Source organism: Arachis hypogaea, chromosome 4 (assembly GCF_003086295.3).
Source record: "Arachis hypogaea cultivar Tifrunner chromosome 4, arahy.Tifrunner.gnm2.J5K5, whole genome shotgun sequence".
Classification (NCBI taxonomy): Eukaryota; Viridiplantae; Streptophyta; class Magnoliopsida; order Fabales; family Fabaceae; genus Arachis; species Arachis hypogaea.
Window position 1 is genome coordinate 76,387,164 of NC_092039.1, and position 13,114 is coordinate 76,400,277.

Here is a 13,114-nt window from a genome sequence, read left to right on the forward strand (position 1 = left end):
ATGTAGTGGTGAGTGCTTAGATTATTTATTATGTTTCTTATTCCTAAAGAATCAATTGTGTCCCTTAATTAGTGAACTAAAGTTTGGTGAACACCAAACTTGTCTCTTGCTAAGGGATTAATGTAAAATGCAAACAATTCATCACAATTGATACCTTCATCATATGACATAATTTATTAAAATGAAATAATGCATAATCCATCTATGCATGACTTTGATTCTATGAACAAGAAATGATCCTTCTGAAAATCAATACGTGTGCAGACACCAAACTTAATATTTGGTCATATACTTTATCAAAATGACTAAGCATGTGGTCTAAAAATGCTTGAAAAGCTAATTTGGTGTGCCTGAAAAACTTAGAAGTCTGGCATATGCTTCAAAAACTCAGTGCATGCATCTGTCAAATATGTTCATGAGAATTCAAAATCATGCTAGAATGATCCTAGATTATTGAATTTAAAACAAACATGAATCTTAAATCATGGGTTGCCTCCCATGGAGCGCAATTTTATTGTCACTAGCTTGACATTGGGCCCCTCATTAGGGTGGTTGATGACTGTAGTGTCTCAGCTTGTCCCCCCTAACTGTGATCTTCCTTTTAGTGCCTTGGTGTTCAATTTCAGCATGCTCCAGTGAGAGTATTTTGCTGACAGTGTAGTAGTCATCGGCTTGTTGGCTTGTTCCCAACTGTTGGTAGATTAACTGTACTTTATCACCTTTTGAAAACCCCTCAGTTGGAATCTTCTTGTTCTTCCACCCCTTTTGAGTCTTTTTCTTGCTTTTCTTTCTTCTTTTTGTTGATCCTTCTTCTTTGATAGTGGACTTTATTTTGGGATTTTTCTTTTCAGTGGTCAACACTTCAATTTCTTCTTGAGTTCCTTCATCACTTTGCACCGTCTCATTCTCTTTTTTTCTTGCTGTGTTGTTTATTTCTTACTTTGGAAGGTAATTAATGGTTGTCTTGTTGATTCCTTCCTTCCACTGCAAGTCTTCCTTGTCAGTTTCCATGCAATTCTTCTTTTCATCAATGAGCTGTGTTTTTGGAAATACATTCAGAGTGATGCTTTCATCATGCATTCTGAGGGTCAGCTCTCCTTGCTCCACATCTATAATGGCCCTAGCTGTGGCCAAGAATGGTCTTCCAAGTATAATGGAATCACCTTCATCCTCATCTGAGTCTAAGACCACAAAGTCTGCAGGGAATATGAATTTGTCCACCTTAACTAGAAGGTTTTCAATCACACCCCTGGGACATATCACTAACTTATCCACCAATTCTAGAGACATTTGTATTGGCTTCACTTCCTCTATGCACAGCTTTCTCACCAGAGAATAGCGCATCAGATTGATACTAGCCCCTAAGTCACACATTGCCTTGTTGATGATCATACTACCGATGGTACAAGGTAGAAGAAAACTTCCAAGATCTTCAAGTTTGGGTGGAAGCCCTTTTTGAATTAATGCCCTACATTCTTTAGTGAGCAGCACTGTTTCCTTCTCTTGCCAACTTCTCTTTTTGTTGATGATCTCTTTCAAGAATTTCACATATAGAGGCATCTGCTCTAATGCCTCAGCCAGGGGGATGTTGATCTCCAATTTCTTGAAGACTTCATGGAATTTAGGGAAGTGTTGGTCCTTCGTCTCCTTGTTGAACCTTTGGGGATATGGCACTGGAGGTATGAAGTTCACTCCCTGCCTGTGATCCTTGGTTGGTTCTTCCATTGCTCCCTTCCCTTTTCTTGAGATTTGTGGTTGGTCTTCCTTTTCTTGAGCCTGCTTCCCTGCTGTCACTTCTTTGCTGGCTTTCTCTTTCTAAGCTTGCTTCTTGTCATTTTCCTTTAGCTTCTTGGTTGCTCCTTCATCTTTCACCAAAATCTTTCCACTCCTCAGCTGTATGGCTTTGCACTCTTCTTTTGGATTAGGAATGGTGTCGCTTGGTAATGAGCTTGATGGTCTCTCAATAGCAATTTTCTTGGAAAGCTGTTCAATCTGCCTTTCCATATTTTTCATAAAAGCTTCTTGATTTTTGGTTGTAAGCTCTTGGTTCTTCATCATTTTCTCCATCAAGAGCTCCAAGTTAGTGATCCTCTGAGAGTCTTGTGAGATTGGTTGGTTGTGAGATATTGAGGGTTGATGGCAAGTGTTTTGATTGGTGGCTTAGTTATTGGATGGATAATGGTTGGAGGTGGGGTAATTGTTTTGGGGTTTTTTGTAGGAGTTTTGGTTAGTGTTCTGCTGGTTGTTTCTTGGGTAGTTTTGGTTTGAATTTCTTTGCCATGGTTGTTGGTTCTGGTTGTGGCTATCTCCCCATCAAAGGTTTGGGTGGTTCTTCCAGGATGGGTTATAAGTGTCACCATAAACTTCACTTGATCCAGAACCTTGATTGTGCACGTCTTGAATCCGTTCTTGCTGTTGATCCTCTTGATTATCTTCATTCTGCCCCTATGGGGTTGATGGTTGGCTTGTGACATTCACCGATGCAACTTGTAAGCTATCAATACTCTTAGCCATTTGCTCAAATTGTTGCTGAATTTGATGCTGCATCACTTTGTGTTGAGCCAAGATTTGTCCACTCCTTCCAACTCTAGCAATCCCTTTCTCTGTGATGGTTGGCGTTGCCTTTGGTGAGCAAAGAAATATTGATTGTTTGCCACCATATCAATGAGATTTTGGGCCTCCTTTGCAGTCTTCATGAGTTGTAAAGAGCCTCCAGCTGAGTGATCCAGTGCTTCTTGAGCTTTCAAAGTGAGTCCTTCATAGAAGTTTTGAAGCTTGTCCCATTCAGTGAACATGTCTGGTTGACATTTCCTGAGCAAAGCCTTGTATCTCTCCCATGCCTCATATAGAGATTCAGCATCCAATTGTGTGAATGTTTGCACTTCAGTCTTCAATCTAATAATCCTCTGAGGTGGGTAAAATTTGGCTAGAAACTTGCTCACTAGACCTTCCCTAGTGTAGATGCTCTCTCTTGGAAATGTCTCTAGCCATTGAGTAGCTTTGTCTCTGAGGGAGAATGGAAATAGCAGCAGCTTGTAGATGTCAGGATGCACACCATTATATTTGACAGTATCACATATCCTCAAGAAAGTGGATAAGTGTTGGTTTGGATCTTCAAGTGGTCCTCCTCCAAAAGAGCAGTTGTTTTGGACCAATGTGATGAGTTGTGGCTTCAATTCAAAGTTATTTGCATTGACATTTGGGGTAAGGATGCTACTCCAACAATGTCTAAGATTTGCAAATGTATAAGAAGCCAAAACTCTCCTTGGTGGTTGACCATTGTTGTTGTCCACTCCTACTGGTGGATTTGTTGGATTTGTTGAGTGTTCCTCTATCTCTTGAAATTCTTCTTCTGAATCCTTTTCTCCAACAATGCTTTTCCCTCTTTCTTCTCTTCTTAACCTTCGAAGGGTTCTTTCGTTAGTTTCAGAGAAGGTAGGGATAGCTCTCCTTGTACCTGACATACACACAAAACACAAGAAATATACCAAACCAGAAAACCAAAAATACTTCACTCCATTGCGAGAGTGAGGTTTTAGTTAGCTTAAGCAAAAATTCAAACAGTTTGTGTGTTAGTCAAAATTAAAGGCGAATAAAAAAAATGCTTAATCTAGATTACCACCTCACTTAATCATTGTCAATCTATTTCAATCCCCGGCAACGACGCCAAAAACTTGATGTTGTGGAAGACGATCCAACACAAAACTCACCAGCAAGTGTACCGGGTCGCATCAAGTAATAATAACTCACGAGAGTGAGGTCGATCTCACAGGAATTGAAGGATTGAGCAATTTTAGTTTAGTGGTTGATTTAGTCAAGCAAACAAGAGTTGATTTGAGTGGTTTGTAATTGACAAAAGCTAAATTGCATGATTTGTAAAAGGAGAGGGGAAAATTGCAGTAAATTAAAGATAACAGAAAGTAAAAGTACTGAATCTTAAAGAACAAGTAAAGTAAATAACAGAAACTTAGAGTACAAGAAATGTAAATTACAGAAGCTTGGAGTGCAAGAAATCTAAATTGCATGAATGATAAAGGGATCAGAGAGTTGGGATTTGCAGAAATTTAACAAGGAAAAGTAAATTGCAACAAGCAGAAGAGTAAAGGATGACTTGAATTGAAATAGATCTCAAACAGAAAAGTAAATTAACTTGGAGAAGCATTCAGCAGATGAACTAAAAGGAATATGCAAGATCTTAGGGGTCAAGAGCCTAGAAGACCAAGTCTAGATCTCACTGCCTTCCTTGATCCAACTCAAAGAACAATTGCAAAAAAAATTAAAGATCAAAACAGTAAAGAAACTTGGATTCAGATCACCAATTCTTGAATTATGCAGAAAAAGGAACAAAGAGGTCTCAAGGTGAGATTGAGAAAGAATTTCCTCAATTCTCAACACTCAAGACTCAAGCTAAGTGTGCAGAAAAGAAAAATAAGAAAACCCAGAGGAAGAGAACTCAATTCTCCTTCCCAATTCAAGCCAAAGTCCAAAGAAAATCAAAATTCAAAACAGAAGCAAAATTAAAATGAAAAAGTTCTCAAATCAAAATTCAAAAAAAGGTAAAAGGTCCTCTCTATATCTAACTAACATCTATTTATTCACTTCCTAATTTGGATCTAAGAATTTGGGTGGGCTCTAAAATTTGGTGAAGAAATGAATAAAATTGGATTTTTGATGAATTTCCTAGCTCATGGGTGTTGCTCTCAGGGCTAGGCTCGGGTGTCACCAAGAGCCGAGCTTGGTGCCTTTGTCTTGCCCAATTTGTTGCGCGCATAATGCATCACGTTGCAAGGGAGTAGCACTCAGCTCTTGGCAAGAGCTGAGCTTGCTCCTTGTCTCTTATGAAGCTCCAAGTTCGACACCCAGGGAGAGCATTGCTTGGCTTCTATTTCTTGGCACCAAAGTAGTGCACTCTCTCTTGCTTCCTTGAGGCCCCTTTTTCGATCCTTGGTGAGTGCAGGTGCTGGCCATTTTTCTTGGCACATGAGTAGCGCCTAATGCCTTGCTCCTTGGATATACCCGGTTCGAATCCCATGGAGTGAAAACAAGCCAATTTTGGCTTGTTTTTCTTGTGAGGTAGCGCTGCTCCCTCCCCCTTGGTATTGAGTTTGAAACTTGTGGAGTGCATTGGCAAACTATTTTTCCTTGATTTTTCTTGAGGCAAGCCTGAAAAAGCTCTTGGAGAGAGCTGAGCTTTGAAAATTTTGCCTTGCTCCCTCCTTGATATGTAGCGCTCGGTTCTTGTGGAGAGCCTAGTTCTCCCCTTGCTTGGCCTTTGGCCTTTGAAGTAAAGCTCTTTACAAGAGCTCTAGGCTCTTAGCAAGAGCTTTTGGCTCTTGGCAAGAGCTTTAAACCCCTGATCCTTGCCTTGTGCTACGCTTTCCTTTTCCTTAGGCCACACTTTCTTTCTTTCTTCATTTTCTTCACCTACAAGTAATCAAAACAACCAATCAAAGTATCACCAAATTCACAAGGTTTAAAATTTATTTAAAAACCAATTAATTCAAGCTTAAACCTCATGATTTTGTGCCAATTAAAGGGTGGTTGATTGATTCAAAGAAACCATGCAATTCCACTCCAAATTACTAACTTACAATGCAAGAAAGTGCATAAAAACTGATGAAACAAGTGAAATTTGCTTGAAAAGCTAGCATATGATTACTTGTCATCAATATGCATGTCTCCATATCATGTAAGATTTTAAAATTTATGTGTTGACATGTCCCGTATCGTATCGTATCCCATGTCCATATCAATATCTGTGCATCATAGATTCTTAGCTCTTGCTACTTGTTTGATTATTCAGTTTAAATTTTTATCATTGATGTCTGTAGCTTTAAAGTGATTCTTATCTTCATCCTTGGTGAAGGTTATAATAATCTATTCTTCTTTTGTCCCATCTATTAAAGCCAACTTAGCTTAATAAGTTAAAGGCGGTACCCAAATGAATTTTAGAAAAACTTGTTGAAGCAGATAAGTTTAAGAATGTTCTCTAATACTTACTTGAGCTTACTCAATTTGTTGATGTTAGGTTGAGCCAGTTTGCAACTTTTTTGCCGCTCTGTTCTTGGCTAGCATTGGGATGCTTATACATGTCCAATTTTTTTGAAATCATTTTGACATCTTACAATACAAAAAAATCATTTGAGTACCGTTGAATTTATTAAAAAAATTTGTTGATAATATGCTTATTGTCAGAATAAATTCGATGGCAAAAATCTCGTCAGTGATTATTTATTGACGAATTTTTTCGTCCGCCACTAATTACCGACGGATTTAGAGACAAATATTAACTGTTAATTGGCGAAATTCTAGAGATTTTTATCGTCAGATTTATCCCTCATTAAATCTGACGGTGATCTTAAATTTTTTTAAAAAAATTTGTTTAAAAATTTAATATATAATTTTAAACGGTTAAATTCAATAATTTTTAAACTAACAAAATTTAAAATTTTATGATTTTTATAATAATTTATCTATAATTTTTCGTTAAAAGATTATAAATAAGTTCACACATTAAAGTTTAAAAATAAAGAAGAAAAATAATAATTACTCTTGTATGAAAAATAGTAGCACTATAAACATATACTCTAAATCCAGAAAAGATGAACTTGCATAAAGTTCGATATGAAAAACAAGATATCTCATGTTAACTAAGTAAATTGCATAGTTGAAACTCTCTAGACAACAAATTATTGAAAAGAAAAATTAATTACAGAAATGGTATATCTATTTAAGATTGTAAGTAATCCACTAACTTGCATATATATCACTCTCAAATGGTATATCTATTAATTTGTATATCTATAGAGGTTTCTGGAATAGTAAGCTGTACACTTTCAATTGCAAACTATAAACATAATCGACACACAAATTATAATTAAACAAACAAATCAAAGTTCATATATTCAAATGAGTAAATTACAACAAATTTAGTAAAATTAACAAAAATCAACTCAGCAAAATTAATTCAAAAAATAATTAACTCTGACAACAATAAATTCAGAAAATTAACAACAATCAATAATAAGTCAATAATTAACTTAAAAATTAACAAGCAAAAAATGATCAATATTAATTAACTTAGAAAACAATTAACTCAGACAACAATAAACTCAGAAAATTAATAACAATCAACAATAAGTCAATAATTAACTTAAAAAATTAACAAGCTAAAATTAATTCAAAGAATTATCAGCAATCAACACTAATTAACTCAGAAAACAATTAACTCGGACAACAATAAACTCAAAAAATTAACAACAATCAACAATAAATCTTTAACTTAAAAAATTAACAAGATGAAGTTAACTCAGAGAATTAACAAAAATAAGCACAAATTAACTCAGAAAATAATTAACTCAAAAAACAATAAACTCAGAAAATTAATAATCAATAATAAGTCAATAATTAACTTAAAAAATTAACAAGTTAAAATTAACTCAAAAAATTAACAACAATCAATACTAATTAACTCAGAAAATAATAAACTCGGAAAATTAACAATCATCCAAAATACCATCAACTCAAAACAAACTCTAAATTACACCCTACCTAACTTAATATTATTTAATTACACTAAATTAATATAACAAACTCTAATCACACACTTCATTGAAAGTTTTAATTAATAATTTAATAAAATACCTAAAAAAATCCTAAACAAAAAATCTGAAAAAATACAAAAACTATAAGAAAATTACTTTTGATGATGGCTGCAGAGTGGTGGAAGCGTGGTGGTGACAGGAGGCAACAGTGAAATCTACAGTGGTAGAGCTAGGGTTTAGTAACATAGCAAACAACCAAAAGAAAAAATAGACAACAACCTTACTTTGGCATGGTAGACCTCAACCACGGTGATGGCAACGACCTCCGATCGACGGCAATGGACACCAACAGCGGCGGCACGGCGGAGGCTTTCCATGAAGACTCCAGCAGTAGTGACAACAATGATCTACGACAACCATGTTGCTTATTAGTGGCGAAGACAACTCTAGGTGGTGGCGGTGCAGCCTTTTTCATTGGACCAGAGGGAGAGAGATGAGAGAGAGACGAGAAAGAAAAAGATGAGAGATGAGAGAGAGAGAGAGAGAGAGAGAGAGAGAGTTTGCAGAAGTGAAGGAGAAGGATTTTGCGTTTAAATTTTATCCCAAATTTATTGTCGGATTTACCGGCGGAAAAATCCGACTATAAAATGTTTGTCATTGCCTAAACGATGTGTTTCACTAAATTCTGTTACCGTCAAAATTTTTCGACAGAAATTCTCACAGTAAATTTGGCATTAATAAAATTAATTTTCACGCCTCTATTTACCGTCGGATTTAGCGGCGAAATTTTATATCCGACGGTAACTTATTCAAGGGACGAATTTTCATTCATAATCATCAGAAAATTCGCCACTAAATCCAATAGTAAATCTGACTGTATTCGGTATTTTTTTGGTAGTGTTATTTCCTCTTCTTCTAAGATTTAGAATCCGTAAATGTAATTACATCTGCTTGTTGATTACATCATAAGTTTCATTGATGGAGGAACCTTAGGTTATTCTACATGTGTAGATTGGGATGTCTTTGGCACAAATCTTCATCTAGTGGAGGTGATTGCTTTATCATGAAAACATGAAATGTTGGTTTGAGCTTCTTTGTGCCTACGCTTAGGCTTAGGAAGACAATGACACTTTTTTTTCTATTTTGTTGGAGACAACTTTAGCACTTTTCGTGGCTGTGTTATTATCATTTGAAGCATGAATTTTATTATTTTGTTGCCTATAAATACTTACATGCAATCGAACTCATCCTTACTGTAGAAAACGTTTATGCAATGTAAGCATATTGAAGAAATAGGAAAATTGGCTTATTATTTTAGTGTTTAAATATATTAGGTTTAATTTGTAAAATGAGTGTAGAATATGTAATTAAAAAAATTAGTTTAATATTTATGTATTTAAATATTGAGGCAATTTACTCAATTAAAATGGGTGTGAAGATTCTTTACTCAAATGCAATATTTTCAATTCGTTTTCGTGAGTGTCTGATGAACGGATTTCTGCCGGTAAAGAATTTCATAAAAATATTCACATTGTAAGTATAATTTCTAAACCAAGAGAGAATCTTTTCGTACAAAAGTTTTGGTTGTCACTAAAGCAAACCCAATAAAATTTATAACCGAAGTATTAAAACCTCGGGTCGTCACTCAAGGAATTGCAAGGAGGTATGGTTTATTATTGGTTATGGATAATAGTATTTTTGGGTTTTTAAAAGGTTTGAACAAGAGAAATAAATTGAAGGAATTAATAAATTAATAGCTAAGAAAACTCTTGGCAAGGTATGAAAATTAGAAGTCCTATCCCAGTTATCCTTATCAATTGTGATGAGAATTGCTCGTTGCTCCCACTTAGTCAACCTCTAACTATGAAAATAAGTCAAGTGGATAAATCAATATAAACCCTCAAGTCCTAGTCAATTCCCAAAGAAAGACTAGAGTTAGTGGAATTCAAGTCAATTAGCAACTTCCAATTATCAATTAACAAAAGAGTTTGATAACTCAAGAGTCTCTAATTACTAAACCAAAGCCAAGAATATAGAAAGCTAAATAAAAATCATATATCTAAAATACCTCAAATTGCATTAATAAGAGAAATCAAATCTAACATGGAAAAGTTCATAAGCCAATTTGGCAACATAAGTCATTAACAAATAAAAGCATTATAGTATCTAAAAGTAGAAGAGAAATCAAAATAAAGGAATATTGAACCTGCTATGAAGAAACAATCCTAATGACTAAAAGAAATCCTAATCCTAAAACCTAAGAGAGAGGAGAGAACCTCTCTCTCTAGAAACTACATCTAATCCTAAAATTGTGAATTTGAATGTTGTGTGAATTGTTGCCTCATGAATGGATGCATTTCCCAACTTTATAGCCTCTAATCTATATTTTTTGGGCCGAAAACTGAGTCAAAAACTGCTCAGAAATTGCCCCCAGCGATTTTTGGTACGTACAGGTCGCTGCAAAGTCACGCGGAAGTGTCGTCCACGCGTTCGCGCGAATTGGGTTTTTGCCAGGTCACGCATCCGCGTGATCCACACGTTCGCGTCGCCTGGCTTCGGAGCAGCTATGGCAAATTATATATTTTTGCGAAGTTCCGGATGTTAGCTTTCCAACGCAACTGGAACTGCGTCATTTGGACCTTTGAAGCTCAAGTTATGGTCGATTTAGTACCAAGAGGTCAGGCTGGACAGTTTTAGCAGTTCCTTCAGTTTCTTGTATTCCTTCCATTTTTGCATGCTTCCTTTCCGTTCTCCAAGCCATTCATGCCCTGTAATCTCTGAAATCACTTAACACACATATCATGGAATCGAATGGTATAAAGGGAGGATTAAAATTAATAAAATTAAGGTAAAAAATATATATTTTCAATCGTAGCACAAATTCTAGGAAGGAATTGTAAAACCATGCCAATAATATGAATAAGTGTGAGACTAGTGGATAAAATCCACTCAATTAAGCACAAGATGTATCACGAAATAGTGGTTTATCAGTGTCCTTTTTGGTTATTATGTAAACCGTGGTAGGTACCATCGGTTTTCAATTCGTGCATAAACTGTGGGAGGTTGGCATGGTTTACACTTAGAAAATGTTGCACAAAAACCGCGGCTGCTTACCACGGATTATGAAGGAAAAATGTTACTAGAAACTGTGCTTGGTCACCACGGTTTATGAAGAAAAGCCATAAGTATAAAACCTGGTTGGGTACCACGGTTTATGCTTTCTTATTCCTATTTCGCATAACTTTCAATCACTTCGTCTTCTTTCTGATTCCATTCTCTTTTTTCAGGTATTTGTCTACTTTTATTAATTTTTTTATCTCTTTGCATATTTTTCCATTTATTAAATTAATTATGTATTACTTTTATTTTTTTCTCTAAAAAATTGCAAGAAAAAATGACTCATAATTAACCATGCCAAAAATTCTTCCATTTTTATGATAACTATAAGAAAAGTAGTTATAACTTTTTTAACAATTTGTGATAGTATGAAAGATGTTTATTTATACTAAATTAAGGCATAGTCAAAGAAAGATTGAGAGTAAATGGAGTATATATTTTTTTTGCATTCATATGGATTACATACAAAAATTAAGAATGAAGCGATTTTTAAGGAAAAAAAAGTATACTTTAGAAGGGATGAAGATGGAACAGTACAGTACATTATATCATAGAGTACGTAGTGAGTACTAAACCATATAAGTTAAGACTATTGTTTTTCCTCTTCATCCCTTCTAAAGTATACTTTTTTTTTTCCTTAAAAATCGCTTCATTCTTAATTTTTGTATGTAATCCATATGAATGCAAAAAAAATATATACTCCATTTACTCTCAATTTTTCTTTGACTATGCCTTAATTTAGTATAAATAAACATCTTTCATACTATCACAAATTGTTAAAAAAGTTATAACTACTTTTCTTATAGTTATCATAAAAATGGAAGAATTTTTGGCATGGTTAATTATGAGTCATTTTTTCTTGCAATTTTTTAGAGAAAAAAATAAAAGTAATACATAATTAATTTAATAAATGGAAAAAGATGCAAAGAGATAAAAAAATTAATAAAAGTAGACAAATACCTGAAAAAAGAGAATGGAATAAGAAAGAAGACGAAGTGATTGAAAGTTATGCGAAATAGGAATAAGAAAGCATAAACCGTGGTAGACAACCAGGTTTTATACTCATTGCTTTTCTTCATAAACCGTGGTGACCAAGCACGATTTCTAGTAGCACTTTTCCTTCATAATCCGTGGTAAACAGCCGCGGTTTATGTGCAACTTTTCCTAAGTGTAAACCGTGCCAACCTCCCACGGTTTATGCACAAATTGAAAATCGTGGTTACCTACCACGGTTTACAGAATAACCAAAAAAGACACTCTCGTAAACAAATTGAAAATGTTGTATTTGAGTAAAGAATCTTCATACCCATTTTAATTGAGTAAATTGCCCTAAATATTGCTAAAGATCTATTGTAATATTTTTTATTGTTGACAAAAAAGATCTTTTCTAACATCTTTTTAACATTAGTAAAAAGATAAATTGTAACATTTATTAGAGTATTGTTATAGAAGATCTATTATAACATTTTTTAAAGTGTTATTAGAAAGACTTATTGTTACATTTTTTAAGTGTTACATAAAATATCTATTGTAATATTTTTTAAATATTACATAAAATATCTATTATAACATTTTTTTAAGTGTTACAAAATATATCTATTATAATATTTTTCATAATATTACTATAGAAGATCTATTGTAACAGTTTTACTAAATGTTATTGAATCACTACAAGATATTATCGGAATAGCGACTAATTTAGCGACCGATTCTAGTGGTCACTAAAACCTTGGTTGCTAATTAGAAAATAGCGACCAATTTCGGTCGCTAACCTTTAGCGACTGATTTTTTAACATGGCCACCAAACTCTCACCAAAGAGTATCGGTCGCTAAATGGCATTGTTCTGAAAACCGAACCGGACCGGCCGGTTCAACTGGATTAACCGAAAACCGATCATCTGGCCGGTTCGGGTGATGCCAAAAACCGTTTGACAAAAAATCGGTAAAAAACCGGTCAAACTGACAGTTAACCGGTGAACCAGTAAAACCGGTCGATTTTTTTACGGTTTTCAAAGGTTAACAATAAAAAAAATTAAAAAACCTATATAAAAGCTACCCACTACCTAGTTACCCCTCTTTCTTAGAAGAAAACCCTAATACCCCTCTCTCTCCCCCTCTGAATTCCAACCGCCACCACTACCCCTCTGAGTTCCAACGCCGCCACCATCAACAGTAGCGTCACCTTCTCAGCTTCTCTGTCATCGTGGTGTCGTCAATCCCACCTCTGTCCTCATCCTCGTTGGCCGCCCCTCTTCTCCTCCTAGATCCCTTCTCGCATCGCCAGGTCTGCTCGGAGCTGTTGTTGGTGTCGTCAAGCCACTTTTGTCCATGTCGTCGTTGGCCTCCATGAACTTGTCTCTGTCCTCATCGTCTTTGCCCGTTTTTGTCTTCGATTCCTTTCTCTGTCGAACTCACAGCAAAGTTCGAACGTTTTTCTGCCGCTGTGGACTCGT